General features: G+C 45.5%; 1 protein-coding gene across 1 annotated transcript in view; it reads left to right on the forward strand.

Annotated features, from left to right (window-relative positions):
* The first annotated feature begins 10,410 nt into the window (after positions 1-10,410).
* HLCS (holocarboxylase synthetase) overlaps positions 10,411-16,014 on the forward strand; it is a 229,096-nt gene continuing 223,492 nt past the window's right edge. The window contains exon 1 of the mRNA XM_043593625.1: positions 10,411-10,708. The gene's annotated coding sequence lies outside the window, so the exon portion shown is untranslated. The remainder of the gene's footprint in view (positions 10,709-16,014) is intronic.

Raw genomic sequence — 16,014 nt, forward strand, 5'->3', positions numbered from 1 at the left:
GACTTCCTTGGTGACGGGAGGTTCCATGCTCTCTGGGGCTGTTGTTCAGGTCTTTTTCCTCTCGTGGGTATTTTTGGAATTTCTTTGGAGATTTCCAACTTGGAGAATTCTTGGCTGCCGATCTCCCGATTCTGGCAAATGCAACTTGATTTGGGGAATTAACTTGCAACTTCTTCAGCCCTAGGAATCCAGCATTCCGCCCTCTGCCCCCAGGCAGCCCTTTTGGGCAGGGCCCTCAGTGATTCAATGCCAGCCTCCTACTCTCCCCCAAGGCCCACAAGTGATTCAAGGACCTCTAGAAGGACTGCAGACAGCTGCAAACTTTGAGCCTTGCCACCAAAGCAGTTGGTCGGTCCAACTGGACTTCCTACAGGATATCAGACGCATGTCCACAGGGTCCTCCAAATGCAGGGACACAGACTAAGACACTCTCTGGGCTACTCCTGGTAGGAGGGGCTGGAAGAAACCTCTCAGCAAGCCCAGGACTGTCCCCAAATAAATCTCACCCCACTCCTCTCCTCACTCTGACCCCTTGTATTTCCTTGTTCAGGTTGATGCACTGAGGGACTAGGTCAGCATCACTTCCTTTGCAGCTCTAACAGGTGGAGCTCTTCCTCATCCTCCCTTTGTAACTGATATACAGGTATCATTATGGCATCTCACAGAAGGTTCTATTCTAGTATCTTCCTACCTGCCAGCATACTGACTATAAGTAAAAGAAAGTGGTGGTTTATGGGACACCTGGGTGGCTCAGTTGGTTGGGCATCCAACTTTGGCTCAGGTCATGATCTCATGGTTTGTGGGTTTGATCCCGGAGTCGGGCTCCGTGCTGACAGCTCGGAGCCTGGATGGAGCCTGTTTCAGATTCTGTGTCTCCTCTCTCTGCTCCTCCCGCACTCGGTCTCTCAAAAATAAATAAACATTAAAAAAAATTTTTTTTTTAAAGTGGTGATTTACATATTCTGTCCTTGCCTTTTAAAGAAGGTGGGTCCAGAAAACTGAAGGGCCTTTCCAAATTTTTTTAAAAAAATAAACTTTATTTTTAGAATAATTTTAGATTTACAGAAATTTCGCAAGATAGTGGAGTTCCTATAAACCATTTTACCGTTATTAACATATTACATTATTACAGTATATTTGTTACAGTTAATAAACCAATATAGATTGTCTGTAGTTTGTACTTTATTCAGATTTTCTGTTTTTCCATAATATTCTTTTTGTGTACCAGGATCCCATCCAGGCACACACATTATATTTAACTATCAATTTAGGCTCCTTTTGGCTGTGAAAACCTCTCAGATGGTCCTTGTCTTGAATGACCTGGACAATTTTAAGGTCAGGTCAAGTATTTTGTAGAAATTTCCTCTGTTGGGATTTATTTGATGCTTTTCTCATGATTATTAGATCAGGTTATGGATTTGCGGGAGTGTGGTATAAATAATATATTGAGTCTTTGTCCCCAGTTCCTGGCACAAAGTTCCTAAACCCTTGGAAGTTCCTGGCAAGGACAACCACAACTGAGTTTTGTGAATGAGGTGATAATTGTGGGCTCCCAGGTGGCTCAGGATGGGGGAACCATCCTGGTAGCTGGGAACCAACCGAGTAAGAGGGTTGTCACCTACCTCACCCTCCACCTATCTAAATGAAATCCTATGAACCCATAAACGGAAGGGTTCGGGTTGGGGCCAAGTGGGGCCCCGGCAAAAGGCACGGGAGCTCTGGATCCCCCCTTCTGAGCTTCTCCTCCATCGCACTGTTCCTGAGTTGCCTCCTTCACGGTACACGGGGAGCAGGAAGTGAAGCCCTTTACTGAGGTCTGAGTGTTCAAACTGGAGGGGTAGGTGCGGGAACCCAGGAATTTGTAGTCGGCGGGACAGAAACGTGGCTGGCGTCTGAAGTGGGGGCAGAGAATCGGAGACCTGGTTGTTGGTGTTGGAAAGGACAAGACACCACGTGTTTTGTACGAGGAGAGAGAACCCCCTTAGGGAGAACGACCAGAGAAGGCCAGCGGAGAGCCTCTGTTTTTGCTGAGCATCCCGAGGGAGGATCTATAAGGCAGTTGTAAGGGGATGAGAGACTGGAGGGCTGCATGGAGGATTTAAAAAAAAAAAAAAAGTCTACAAGGGACAAGGCGGGGACAGAAGGCTGGTACAAGAGAAGCACCCAATGGCTGTTTCCCCAAGAGCGTGGTCCCGCGTCTAACGCTAGAGGAGCGCCGGGCGCCGCGACAGCCCCGGCGTTTTCACGCCCTCCCGCGACCCCAGGCGATCCCGGCAGAGGAGCTGGCCCGCCTCCATTCCGGCCGCCGAGGGGGCGCGACAGGATCGGGCCAAGTCGCGGTCCCGGCCGCGGGGCAGGTCGGAAGACCCTCTCCGGCCCGCGGGAGAGGGCGGCGCTTCCGGAAGGGCGCGGAAACCTCTGGGATCCGCAGCGCCGCCGCCCTCGCGCTCCTCCCTGCGGGTGCCCCGGCCAGCTGGACTCGCCCGCCAGTGCGCACGCGCGGCGCCGCCGCCGGGAGGCCCCGCCCTCCGCCCGGCTTGGTCATAGACGCACGTGTGCCAGGTGCCAGTGGTGGCGGGAAACAGCAGGACCGGCCCCTGCGCGGCCGGAAATCGGGTGAATTTTCTGTAGCGTGGAGGCGGCGGAGGCTTTCCAGTGACCCACATCCAGATACGAGGGAAAAAAAATATTGGTACGTTTGCCAACATTGAAAAACAAAAATGGTTTTGGGGCGGCTGGGTGGCTCAGTCGGTAAAGTCCGACTTCCGCTCAGGTCAGGATCTCCTGGTTTGTGAGTTCCAGCCCCGCGTCGGGCTCTGTGCTGACACCTCAGAGCCTGGAGCCTGCTTCAGATTCTGTGTCTCCCCCTCTCTCTGCCCCTCCCATGCTCATGTTCTGTCTCTCAATAATAAATGTTAAAAAAAAAACAAAAAACAAAAGAGAAAAACAAAAATGGTTTTATGGGCAAACGAAAGCCTACCGGAGAGAAAGTAAAAGAGGGGGAGAAAATATTTGCAACGTATGTCACAGGTACAGATAAGTCAATAAGACTGAGGGAACCAGAGCTCAAAATTCCAGTTTTAAAAAAGACAAGAGACATGAATGGACAATCTGCAAAAAATAGTATAAAACGGGCTCTTAAGTGAAAAAGTTTGGTTCTTCTAATAGAAATGCATATTACTCAGCGATATTTCTCACAATCCAATTTGCAAAAGTCAAAAGCGAGGGACAGGCTGTGTGGCACTCACTGCTGGTGGGATTGCAAGAGCCTACGGCTCCTGTGGAGGGGAACTTGGCAACGTCTGACAAAACTTGATAGGTGTTTGCCCTTTGACCCGGCAGTTCCACAGCTAGAAACTCAGCCTCAAGAAACACCTACACCAATATGAAAGTATGTATGTGTACAAAGTTACCTACTGCAGCATTATTTGCAATGACAAAATTTTGGAAACCATTTTAGTGCCAGTACATACATAGGCAATGGATTGGCCAAACCGGGACATCCACACCAGGAAGTACTATGCAGTTGTTAAAAACGAGTGAGGAAGATCTCTATGAACTGATACGGAATGATTTCGAGGATATACTGATAAGTGAAAAAAAGCTACATACAAAAAAGTACGTACATTATGCTATTTTTATGTAAAATAAGGGTAAAGAGTAAACTATCCAAGTATCTGCTTTTTAGTAAAAAAAAAAAAACAACTTAAGAATCAACTAGAAACTAATTGGTTACTTACAGTGGCTGGGTGGCAATGGGGTGAAACTCTAAGAGGGAATGACATGTATTCAAGCATACTTTTGGGGAGTAGTTTTGACTTTCAGAAACGGTGTTTTAAGCAAAAAGTAAAATCAACAAAGATGAGGGAAGAGAAAACTAAAATTGAATACAAACAGAAGTAAACAAATGAACTAAATGGTATAGTAAATTAACTGCAGGGGAGAAAGTAAACCCAAATTACTTTTGAACACAAATCTTTGTATACCTTCTGTGTGTAAACAAGCAAACAAAACTACAAAGAAATTGTGAACTTCGCTTAGTTGGCAGTGGTCTGGTGTAGCCATTCTGAAAATATTTTCTGCGTTTTGTGGGATTAAGTACATTGACGAACATAATACTGATGGGAGGCAGGATTCTCACTGGGAGTAGGGTGTCACAAACATGGAGGGAGGGATGGCAAGGACGAGCTCTGTGGATTGGAACCAGAGCTCTGTGGATCAGAATCTATTTCCTAGATCTGCCTGCTGAAAGAGCCTGGGGAACAGGACCACTTCAAGAGCCAGGAGCATTCCTGTGTCCGTATCTTGGTTTCTAAACACCATTGTCCAGCGCTCCCTGGAGTAATGGCAAGGAAAGTGAAAGAGAAGGTAGGAACAGGTTGAAGTGCCAGCTGAGAGCTAAGAGGTGCTCAAATAATGATGGAAACAGGCCAGGAAGGACACAGTGGGGGCAGATTGACAGGGCTTCCAATGGCCAAATTTGCAGCAATTTGAAATCAAAATGAATTATGACAGTGGTGAATTATGACATTGGAAAAAAAAAAAAAAAGGATCCGGGAGCCTCGGTGACTCGGTTGAGTGTCTGACTTCAGCTCAGGTCATGATCTCACGGCTCCTGTGTTTGTGTGTTCGAGCCCGGCATCAGGCTCTGTGTTGTCAGTGTGGAGCCTGCTTCGGATCCTCCGTCCTCCCCTCTCTCTCTGCCCTCTCCTGCTTGCTTGCTCTCTCTCTCTTTCTCAAAAATAAAATAAAAACAAAAAGAAAAAAAAGGACGCGTAAGTCCAGAATGATACTAAAAAGCAGATAATCTTACAAATACATACACAGAGGTAAAAGGGACAGCCCTTCTTTACAGTAGAATGCCAGCTAATAAATACTAAAGGAACAGCAGAGTTAGAAAAGTAACTCCATTACAACTATTATAGCAATCACTGACTCAGGCAGGAGTTGTTAATGGATGCTAAATCTGCTGGTTGAAAGCTTGTTGGGGAATACTACGCAGGCTCACTCCACAGGAAACTTTATAGTGTGTGTGTGTTTACTGTTTATTTTTGAGAGAGAGAGAGAGAGAGAGCAGGGGAAGAGAAGAGAGAGAGGGAGACACAGAATCTGAAGCAGGCTCCAGGCTATGAGCTGTCAGCACAGAGCCTGACACAGGGCTCGAACCCACAACCTGAGCCGAAGTCGGGTGCTTAACCAACTCAGCCACTCAGGTACCCCTCCAGAGGAAACTTTATAGTGGAAAAATCTGGTAGATACCACTTTAACCGAGTGATCAAAGTCAGCATCATCAATAAGGGTGACCTGACATCATGTGCCCAAAATGCATAACCTGAATTGGATCATGAGGAAGCCTTAGACAAACTCAAATTGAGGGATAATGGTATGAGATGCATTCTTAAAAATTGTCAAGATCTCGAAAGACAAAGATTAAGGAACCATCCAGATTAAAGGGGAATAAAGAGACATGACAACTGCATGAAATGTGTGACTTTGGAAGAGAGAATATTGCCATAAAGGATGTTACTGGGACAATTGGCAAAATATGAGCATGTACTGAACGAGATATCGGCCTTTGATCAATGTTAAATTTTCTACATTTGAACATTGCAATGTGGTTGTGTAAGAGAACCTTCTTATTCTTTTTTTTTTTTAATCTTTTTAAAAAAAAATTTTTTTTTAACGTTTATTTATTTTTGAGGCAGAGAGAGACAGAGCATGAATGGGGGAGGGACAGAGAAAGAGGGAGACACAGAATCGGAAGCAGGCTCCAGGCTCTGAGCCATCAGCCCAGAGCCCGACGTGGGGCTCGAACTCATGGACTGCAAGATCGTGACCTGAGCTGAAGTCGGACGCTTAACCGACTGAGCCACCCAGGTGCCCTGAGAACCTTCTTATTCTTAGGAAATTTATCCTGAAATACTTAGGGGTGAAGAGACACGATTTCTGCAACTAATCTCAAATGGTTCAGGGAAGAAGAAAAGTCTGTGTCACACCTTGTCCCACTTAGTGGACACACCCACTTTGCATAATATATTCCCTACTGTTGAATGTTAAAAATTTTCCCATTAAGGGAGTGCCTGGGTGGCTCAGTCGGTCGAGCATCTGATTCTTGGTTTCCACTCAGGTCACGATCTCATAGTGTGTGAGTTTGACCTCCACATCAGGCTCTGTACTGACAGGGCACAGAGCCTACTTCGGATTTTCTCTCTCTCTCAAATAAATAAACTTAAAAATAAATAAATAAAAATTTCCAGTTAAGGAGTGCCTGGCTGGCCCAGTTGGTAGAACATTTGACTTTTGATCTTGGGTTAGGAGTTTGAGCCCCATGTTAGGTGTAGAGATTACTTTAAAATAATAATTTGGGGTACCTGGGTGGCTCAGTCAGTTAAGCGTCCATCTTTGGCTCAGGTCACAATCTCATGGCTTGTGAGTTTAAGCCCCACATCGGGCTCGGTGCTAACAACTCAGAGCCTGGAGCTTCCTTCAGATTCTGTGTCTCCCTCTCTCTCTGTCCCTACCCCGTTCACATTCTGTCTCTCTCTCTCCTTCAAAAATAAACAAACATAAAAAAAATTGAAAATAAATAAAATAATTAAAAAAATAAAAAAGTAAATTTTCCAATTAAAAAATCACTCAATGTTGCTATCAATATCTTTATGAATATAATTTCTTCTTTTGTTACCATTTTTATTTACTACTTTTTAATTTTTTATTTTTTAAGAGAGAAAGCGGGGGAGAAGGGTAGAGGGAGGGGGAGAGAGACACTTAAGCAGGCTCCATGCGGAGCCCCAGCACGGGGCTCAATCCCATGATCCTGGGATCATGACCTGACCCGAAATCAAGAGTCGGATGCTCAAACCGACTGAGCCACCCAGGCGCCGGTTGTTACCATTTTTAGAATAAATGCCCACAATTATGAATCCCAAATCGAAGAGTGTGTGAGTGTTTTTATGAGCTTTAAGAAGAGTAGTAGTTCAAGATGCCAAGAGTGGCTGGTTTAAATAGAAGGTTGTGTGTAACAGGGGAGGTGACGGCATAGAGCTACAAATAGCAGGAGATTCTAAAAGCAGCTGCTGGAGCTACGGTGCAAAGGACTCTTGTGTCACTAAGAAAACTCCCCACACCAAGCTCACAGCAGGACACTTAGCTGACTGAACCACCCAGGCACCCCACAGCAGACCTCATAGGTTAGTAACACCCCTGCCATTGTCCTGGGAACCATGGGTCTAATCGAAGCCACCGTGGCCTAAATTTGGTGCACAATAAGGGATTTGTGATTAGCTGGCTCACTGCCTCCAGAGGATTCTTGTAAAAACCACAATGTGAAGTTTTGTGTTTGACAACCTCACAATTCTCCAAGGCAGATGTGAAAATCAGTATAAATTGCAAATCAGAAAGAACAGCATGGGGTGCCTGGGTGGCTCAGTTGGTTGAAAAGTCCGACTTCGGCTCAGGGCATGATCTCACGGCTCGTGAGTTCGAGCCCCTCGTGGGGCTCTGTGCTGACAGCTTGGAGCCTGGAGCCTGCTTCAGATTCTGTGTCTCCCTCTCTCTCTGCCCCTCCCCCGCTCATGCTGTCTCTCTCTCAAAAATAAATAAATATTCAAAAAAATTTTTTTAAAAAAAGCGTCTGGCTCTTGATTTCAGCTCAGGTCATGATCTCACGGTTCGTGGGTTTGAGCCCTGTGTCGGGCTCCTCGCCGCTGGTGAGGAGCCTGCTTGGGATTCTGTCTCCCTCTCACTCTGCCCCTCCCCTGCTCACTCTCTATCTCTCTCTCTCAAAATAAATAAGCATTAAAAAAAAAAAGAACAAGTATTTGGCCTAAAAGATATTCAGTTGAAAACAGATAAAAACCACTGGTAATTGGAGGTAAATTGGTGTAACTATTTTGGAAAACAGTTTAGCATTATCTTTTAAACCCGAACATTATTAGCTCAGCCTAGCAATCCCTCTCCTGGGTCCACACCCGAGAAGTGTTTGCTCACAGGCTCTGGAGACAAGGGGACGTTCAGAGCAGCGTTGTCTGTCACAGCAAACAAACTGGAAAAAACTCCCATGTCCATCATTTGAACAGTGGCTAAATAAATGATATTGTAGTCGTGCACTAGAATATTAGCCGTGAGAAGGACTATAATGCAGCTATGCAAAATTATATGTGTCAATCTTAGAAAGATTGCGTAGAAAAATGCAAGGCTCAGAAGTGCACTTACTGAAGAAAAAGTATACATACTTTAAAAAAAATGTTTATTTATTTTTGAGAGAGAGCTTGAGCAGGGGAGGGGCAGAGATGGGGGGAGAGAGAGAATCCCAAGCAGGCTCCTCTCTGTCAGCACAGAGCCTGATGCAGGACTCGAACTCATGACTGTGAGATCATGACCAGAGCCAAAATCAAGAGTCAGACACTTAATCGACCGAGCCACCTGGTGCCCCAAAAAGTGCACTTATTGAATTTAACCCAAAACAATGTACTTTGTAGGGATACGCTCATTTGTATTTAAGATATATTTTTAAAGCAAGGGAATGATAAATGGAATAATAATGGAAAAATAAATGGAGGATGAGGAGTCTGTGGGATGAGATAGATAAGAAGTACAGAGGTATTGGCAATATTCTAGTTCTTTTCCCGTTTAAATGTGCATTGTGAATCTCCTTCACAGGTGAAGAAATGCAAATGGCCAGTAAAACATAGAAAAACAAAGTTTTTCTGGTAATTCAAAAGGAAAGAAGAACTACTCTTTTAATGTTTATTTATCTTTGAGAGACAGAGCACGAGTAGGGGAGGGGCAGAGAGAGGGAGACGTAGAATCCAAAACAGGCTCCAGGCTCTGAGCTGTCAGCACAGAGCCCAACACAGGGTTTGAACTCATGAACTGTGAGATTATGACCTGAACTGTAGTCGGATGCTTAACTAACTGAGCCACCCAGGCACCCCAAGAACTACTCTTTTAAAGAGAGATATCATGGGGCGCCTGAGTGGCTCAGTCGGTTGAGCTGCGGACTTCAGCTCAGGTCATGATCTCATGGCTCATGGGTTCCAGCCCTGCAGCGGGCTCTGTGCTGACAGCTCAGACCCTGGAGCCTGCTTTGGATTCTTTGTCTCCCTCTCTCTCTCTGCCCCTCCCCTGCTGGTTCTCTCTCTCTCTCTCTCTCTCTCTCTCTCTCTCTCTCTCTCTCAAAGACACTTAAAAAATTAAAAGAAAACAAAGAGATACCATTTTTCATTAATGGAGTAAAGATTTTTAACTTTATTTTTAATTTTATTTTTTTTAGCAAAGACTCTTTAAAAAGGCTGTGCTAAAATAGCCCCTAATCCTCCATTAGGAGATAAAATGATACAACACTCAAGAAGTTTGGCCTTAGGTTGCTGTAGTCTTAGGTTCATATCCTTTGACCTAGTAATTTCACTTATAGGAACGTAGGAATATATGCTGAACAATTACCAGAAAAGTGGCTAAAAAGTTTTGTATAGGACCCTGCTCTTCAGCACTGTGTGAGCAATCACTTGGGGAAAAACAAACAAAAAACAACAAAGCAGCCCAACAGAAGACTGTTTAACAAAATCATGGAACTCTCAGATGTGGAATATTTTGTATCTGTCGGCAATTATTCTTGAAGACATGCACTCTGGTCACCCCTGAATTCTCCTTTTTTTATGAGAATCCTCGGCAGTGATGGTAGATCTCAAGTTGAGGTTTTCTCTGACCTGAAGCCATCCCCATCCACTTACTTGGAGGTCAGACTGGATTCCTTTTCCCAGATGCTTAGTCTTTGCATTTATCTCCTTTATTTTCTTTGGGGGGGGGGGGAGGGAGAGGGTGGGCAGTATTCCTGATAGACATCATGTGTCATTGAAGGTCCTATCACAGGATAATGAATTCCCTATTCCCCAAAACACAGATGGGGAAGGCTCAAGTTCTTGCTGGCAGAATCCACGCTTGGGGTAGCAATGGAAATCTACCAGGGGCCCCTAGGAAAGGAAGAGTAAATCCAGATCTCAGTCCCTCTTGTGATGAAGGAAGAAGTGACACCGGCAAAGCAATGCACTGAATAAGCAATTTTAAACCCATACTCTGCATCTCCTTCACCAAACATCCCATCAAGAGGGGCTCAATTTGGCTACTTTTCCCTCTTATTTAGCAAAACCTTTAGCCACCTTCATTTCACTATGTACCAGGAATAAAGACAGATCCTGCCCTTGCCTTTGGAGAGTTTCCAGCCTCAAAGAGAAGGCAGACGCACGGTTCAAGCAATTACAAGGTGGGTGAGATGTTGCTGGAGTGTGTGGAAGGTGGGGAGGGGAGGCTCACCTAGCCTAGGGGTCGGTCCAGCGAGACCTCCCTGAGAAGGTGACACTTTGACGTTTAAGGCAAGACCTAAGGACAGGCAGGAGAAAGTTGGGGCAGGCCAGGCAGTGTTCTGGGCGGCCAAGTGGACGAGCGACGCGAGAAGGTGCTCTTGGTGGAGCCAGAAGTCCCCGTTAGTGTGGCCAGCGGTGCCTGAGCGGTCAGAGTTTGGGGTTGTGCGGCGGCAGTGGGGCCCCACCGAGGGGTATCCCTACCTGGCCTTTCCCACTGTCTGTTTCCGACGCCCCTGCTGCCACCTGCTTTGCTTTTGGCGGCGACGCCCCCGCGCCCCATTCGGGTGCATTTCACCGGGCAGGTGCAGGTGCGGCCCTGCCGCGCGGGCCCCGGGCCCTGGTAACAGGTACGTGCTTGCGCGGATTGCGGGGCTCCGTCTTGCCAGGTCAAGTGCCGGTCCGGCTCCACCAGGCACTAGGTGCGGGCGCTCCTCGGTGGGTTCTCCAGCTCGGGTTTCCGGCCTCTGAGCCTGTTTATTCCCCTAGGGGGAGTTATTTATAGAAAGGAAGCGTTTGATCGCCTCCTGCTCTTCTGGTTTTGCTTTTTCTTTTCTTATTCAAGATGCCTGACTGGGGGCTGGATGCAATCATCTTTTCGGGGTTGAAATCTAGTTCAAAGCGGGCTGTATACAGCAGCTCCAATTCAGCTGCGTCATCTGCTCTTGGCTTCCCTAGGAACGGGCCCTTGTCTCTATTTAGGGCTTTAGGAGCATTTTTAAACACTGTACATATAACTCTGTGGTTACTGAGTTACTTCTTCCTTTTCCACAGTCTGAATTTCTCCTTTATTCCACCAGATTTATATTATTTTATTGTAAACTGCCTGCAATGCTTTTGAGGCTAAGAAGTGGGATTTGCAGAAACTCATTTTATTTTTTTGTTTAGCTATATTACAGTTTCTTTTTAAAAATTTTTATTCAAAAGTTAGCTACCATAAAAAAAAAAGGGTAGCCAACATACAGTGTAGTCTTGGCTTTAGGAGGAGAACCCAGTGATTCATCACTTACATACAATTCCCAGTGCTCATCCTAACAAGTGCCCTCTTCAATGCCCATCCCCCATTTTCCCCACTCCCTCCTCCCACCTCCCTCAACCCCAGTTTGTTCTCTGTATTTACGAGTCTCTTATGGTTTGCCTCCCTCTGTTTTTATCTTATTTTTCCTTCCCTCTTCTATGATCATCTGTTAAGTTTCTCAAATTCCACCTATGAGTGAAATTATATATCTTTCTCTGACTCACTTATTTTGCTTGGTATAATACCCTCCAGTTCCATCCACATTGTTACAGATGTCAAGATTTCATTCTTTTTCATCGCTGAGTAGTATTCCATGGTGTGTGTGTGTGTGTGTGTGTGTGTGTGTGTGTGTATACATCACAACTTCTTTATCCATCAGTTGATGGACATTTGGGCTCTTTCCATAATTTGGCTATTGTTGATAGCGCTGCTATATTATAATTGTTTATCTGAACTGTAGTTGACAATGATTTAGGTGTACAACATAGCAATTCGACAACTCTGTATGTTATGTTATGCTCACCACAAGTGTGGCATAAATACATTTAAAAAATCACAGGTTGGGGTGCCTCGGTGGCTTAGGTGGTTAAATGTTGGACTTCGGCTCAGGTCATGATCTCACGGTTTGGTTTGTGAGTTCTAGCCCCTTGTTGGGCTCCATGCTGGCAGTGTGGAACCTGCTTGAGATTCTTGCTCTCTCCTCTCTCTGCCCTTCCCCTGCTCATGCTTTCTCTCTCCATCTCAAAATAAATAAATAAACTTTTGTAAACAATCAGGCAAACAAATAATCACAGGTCAACCTGCAAAGCAAAGGACACCAGAAAGGGCCATGGCTGCTTTTCTGGGTCCCTTCCTGGAGTCATGATGCTTGTGCCTCTATGGAAACACAAATTCAGTGAAAATAAGAAACCAAAGCCATGATGGCCTGGGAAAGTGGGAGGCTGCATGTAAAACACTCCTATTTTCCCACCGATTCTTTCCACCAAACTTTGCTTTCTGACCCATGAAATTTCCAGTAGCAAAAGTTTATAAAAGGACTTTTTTTTTTTTTTTTTTCCTGTTTAAGCAGTGATTGGCTTTCCCTCAGCACATGTCATAGTTCCTAGGAAAAAAACGTCCAGGTTGGCTGAGGGAGAAAATTCAGTTATGATGTGGTGCCTGCAGCCACAAGGGGAGAACTCATCTGTGCTGGTGTTACTGAAGCGTCTGTAATTTCCGGCTGAGTTTGCTCTTTGGTAAATTATCTTCATCTGTGCTTTGCTGGGTGACATTCTCAGGGTGCTCTGCCGAAGGGCTCTTGAAACTTTTGACCCTCAGTCCTGTCACTCTCCCAGTTGTCCCTTGATGTCCCTTTGGTCTTTCTTGCCCTTTTCTCAGGGCTCAGACAGGCTCTGTCCTGGGTTTTACCCAACAAATTGTATCCCAATGGTTCTGTCCTCTTTCCTAGACACTGGGTGGGCGTGAGCAGAGATGGACGTCTACTCTGAATTTTCTAAATTGATGTGATAGATACTAATACAAGCAGTAGTCCAGAACTTGACACCGACTTCTATTTAAATCTCATTCTGTTGGGACATTAAATGACTTAACCTACAGGAGGGGTTCAAATGGTAGAGGCGTGAGGCATAGTGACTGATCATCTCAAGAACATTTGGGGGCAAACACACTTTTCCATGCCTCAGAAGGCAAGCTGATCCTCTTGAAAGAACCCTGCTTTGGGTAGACCACAGCCCGAATTTCCTGTGTTAGATGGACATAATAACATCCTAAAAGGATGAAATGAAAGCACCTTGCCCATCTATTCCCCTCCTGTTGACTTGTCCAGGTGGGCTGTCCCTGGATCACATCAGGCACTACTCAGCCCTGTGTGCCCACCTCCTTCTTAGTCCTCAGCCAGCACCACGTGGGTACTGTTATTCTCACAGGAGAGCTATGGGTACAGAGGTACCGGCTCACAGTCGTATGATCACTGTACGTGTCCGTGCCCAGGTGGGGAATTGGGGGTCTGGGGCAAATCTGAACCCAGGATGCCCGAGTCCAGATGAGGGCCTTCACTATACAAACTTCACTATACAAACTGCTTCACTATACAAACTGCACCTCACACAGGCTCAGGGGATACAGTGCTGATGCTCTTTTCATTTTGGTTGTAAAGGTTTTAGTCAACTGCCACAGTCATTCATTTGACCTTTTCCCAACCAGCCTTTTAAAAGTGAGACCTTTTGTTCAGGAAATAGGAAGACAGCAACAATGTACTCGAGGTGAGTGGGGCTCCCCTGTTTGCAGTTCAGTCTCTGATCTATTGAGGGGGTTTAGACTTTTGAAGCTGCTGAGTACCATGTGTGTGTGTCTAATCTTCTGGAAGTTTATGGTACTAATCGCCCCAACTGGAGGTCCTGTCTGATGGGCAGGAAACTATTCACAGATGGTGACTCCCTTCCCCCAACCAGGAATGGATTTTTATGTACTTGGGATGAAAAGGACCACTCCTGTCTGTTGGATGAAGATAACTTTGCTTTCAGGGGAGAGAATTTTGTGAGCACTTCGCTCTCTAGTGGCCAAATAGGCAAAAGAGGTAATAGTTACACCTCCTCTTACAAATTGAGATAGGAGTCAGCTTAGTTTCAACAACTTTTATTGAGCACCCAGTACATCCTAGCACAGTGCTAAATACCAGGATTATGAATATGACTAAGATGTCACTGCAAATCACGTCCTTGTAATGTCAATCACGTAAATGTAGTAGGATCCCAGAATTTTATTTATTAAAAAAATTTTTTTTAACGTTTATTTATTTTTGAGACAGAGACAGAGCATGAACGGGGGAGGGTCAGAGAGAGGGGGAGACACAGAATCTGAAACAGGCTCCAGGCTCTGAGCGGTCAGCACAGAGCCCGATGCGGGGCTCCAACTCACGGACTGTGAGATCATGACCTGAGCCGAAGTTGGATCCTTAACCGACTGTGCAACCCAGGCGCCCCAGATCCCAGAATTTTAGAGTTTGAAGATGATCTGGTGTGTGTCACTCCATTCTTTTTAAATAGTTGAGAACTCGGGGTCCAGAGAGAAAATGATGTGAAGACCACATGGCTAGTTTGGGACAGGGGGAAAAGTGCCAATGAAATTCAGTAGAAGGTCATCCCCCAATTTTTTAACTTTTTGAGATAATTTTAGACTTACAGAAGTTGTGAAAATAGTACAGAGTTCTTTGCTCAGCTTCTTCCAGTGTTAACATCTTACACAACCATGGATTTATCAAAACTAGTACATTAATGGAACTACCAGACTTCAGATTTCACTAGTCTTTCTACTGAAGTTCATTTAATTCCAGGATCCAATCCAGGATACCACCACATAGCATTTAGACGGTCTTACCCACTTAATTTTCCTATACTTGTGATTAAGATGTTATTCAATCAGTGACATTCAGCTGTTGTACAGAAACTGTATCCCAAGCCTCTTTTGGCTTTTGGAACAGGCTTTGTTTTCCGAGCCAGCTCTTTGCCTGGAGGATCTTGGTGCAATCTCACTTACAGCTTTTTGGGTGTGCCCAAGTTCTAGACCATCACAGCCTGTCTGATCTGGATACAAAAGGCTGCCCTCAGGGCTGGCAGCTCAGCAGCCTGAACCTTCTGTCCCTGTTCCCTCTCCAGTCTGATTTCTATGTATTATTGTTGTGCGTAGAGCATTCTTTGCTCTCACGTGTTTAGTTCATCTGGTGAAGGACTTTGGGGTCAGAAAGATAGAAATTCAGCCTCCAGCTCCCCCATACAGTCGTGGCACCTTGAGTGAGTCACTCAACAGCTCCTCCGCAAGATGGGGGCAACAGCCACCCTGTGGAGCTGACAGGGTTAAATGGAAGACTATACGTAGTGATTAGCCTAGTGCATGGTGCACTGATGTGGAGTGAATAAAGGAACGGGCGGATGGCACTCCGAGACCAGGCTAGCTGGGTACAGTGCAAAGTTCTCGAATGCCACATGAGGCCCCCCCTGAACTTCCTGGTGGGTAAGGGCAGACCCTGAAGGGTTTGAGTAGGGGAGTGATGTGGTCAGAGCTGACTTTAGTAAGTCACAATGCAGAGATGGGCTGGATTACAGAGCAGTGGGAAGCGGAAGGCCCAGAAGGAATCCTTAGGAGGTTATTATGTTAGTTCTGGAGAGGAGATTATTCTGTTCGTTCCGAAGACAGGAGGTAGGGAACTTGGCCTGAAGGAGGGGTGGGATGGAGATCTGGAACTCTCTGGAGACTAGAGACAGTGTGGAGGTGCCACACGTATCACTTTGTGGAGCATTTTCCTTTCTCCAACTGCTGACATGTAGTACTGTAGCACATTTCTTCCTCCTGCTTAGAGACATACCACACATGCAATTACATCTGTATATTTATAGATATGCTTTTCTAGAGATTGTAACTGCTCTCCTTCATGAGAAGAGACAGAAGAGACACAGACATGGTGACAGGTGGGGACGGTCCTCCTGCAGTGGGTACTCAGCATCCCTGTCCAGACCTCAAGTCCTTCCTAAATTAAATTTCCTTATTATGTACTTCAATTGCTTGATTAAACAGTTTATATAAATTAAACTTATCAGTACGGCAAACCCGATGTTGTCTTAGATGTTTCAATATTCTTTAAAA

This window comes from Prionailurus bengalensis, chromosome C2 (assembly GCF_016509475.1).
Source record: "Prionailurus bengalensis isolate Pbe53 chromosome C2, Fcat_Pben_1.1_paternal_pri, whole genome shotgun sequence".
Classification (NCBI taxonomy): domain Eukaryota; kingdom Metazoa; phylum Chordata; class Mammalia; order Carnivora; family Felidae; genus Prionailurus; species Prionailurus bengalensis.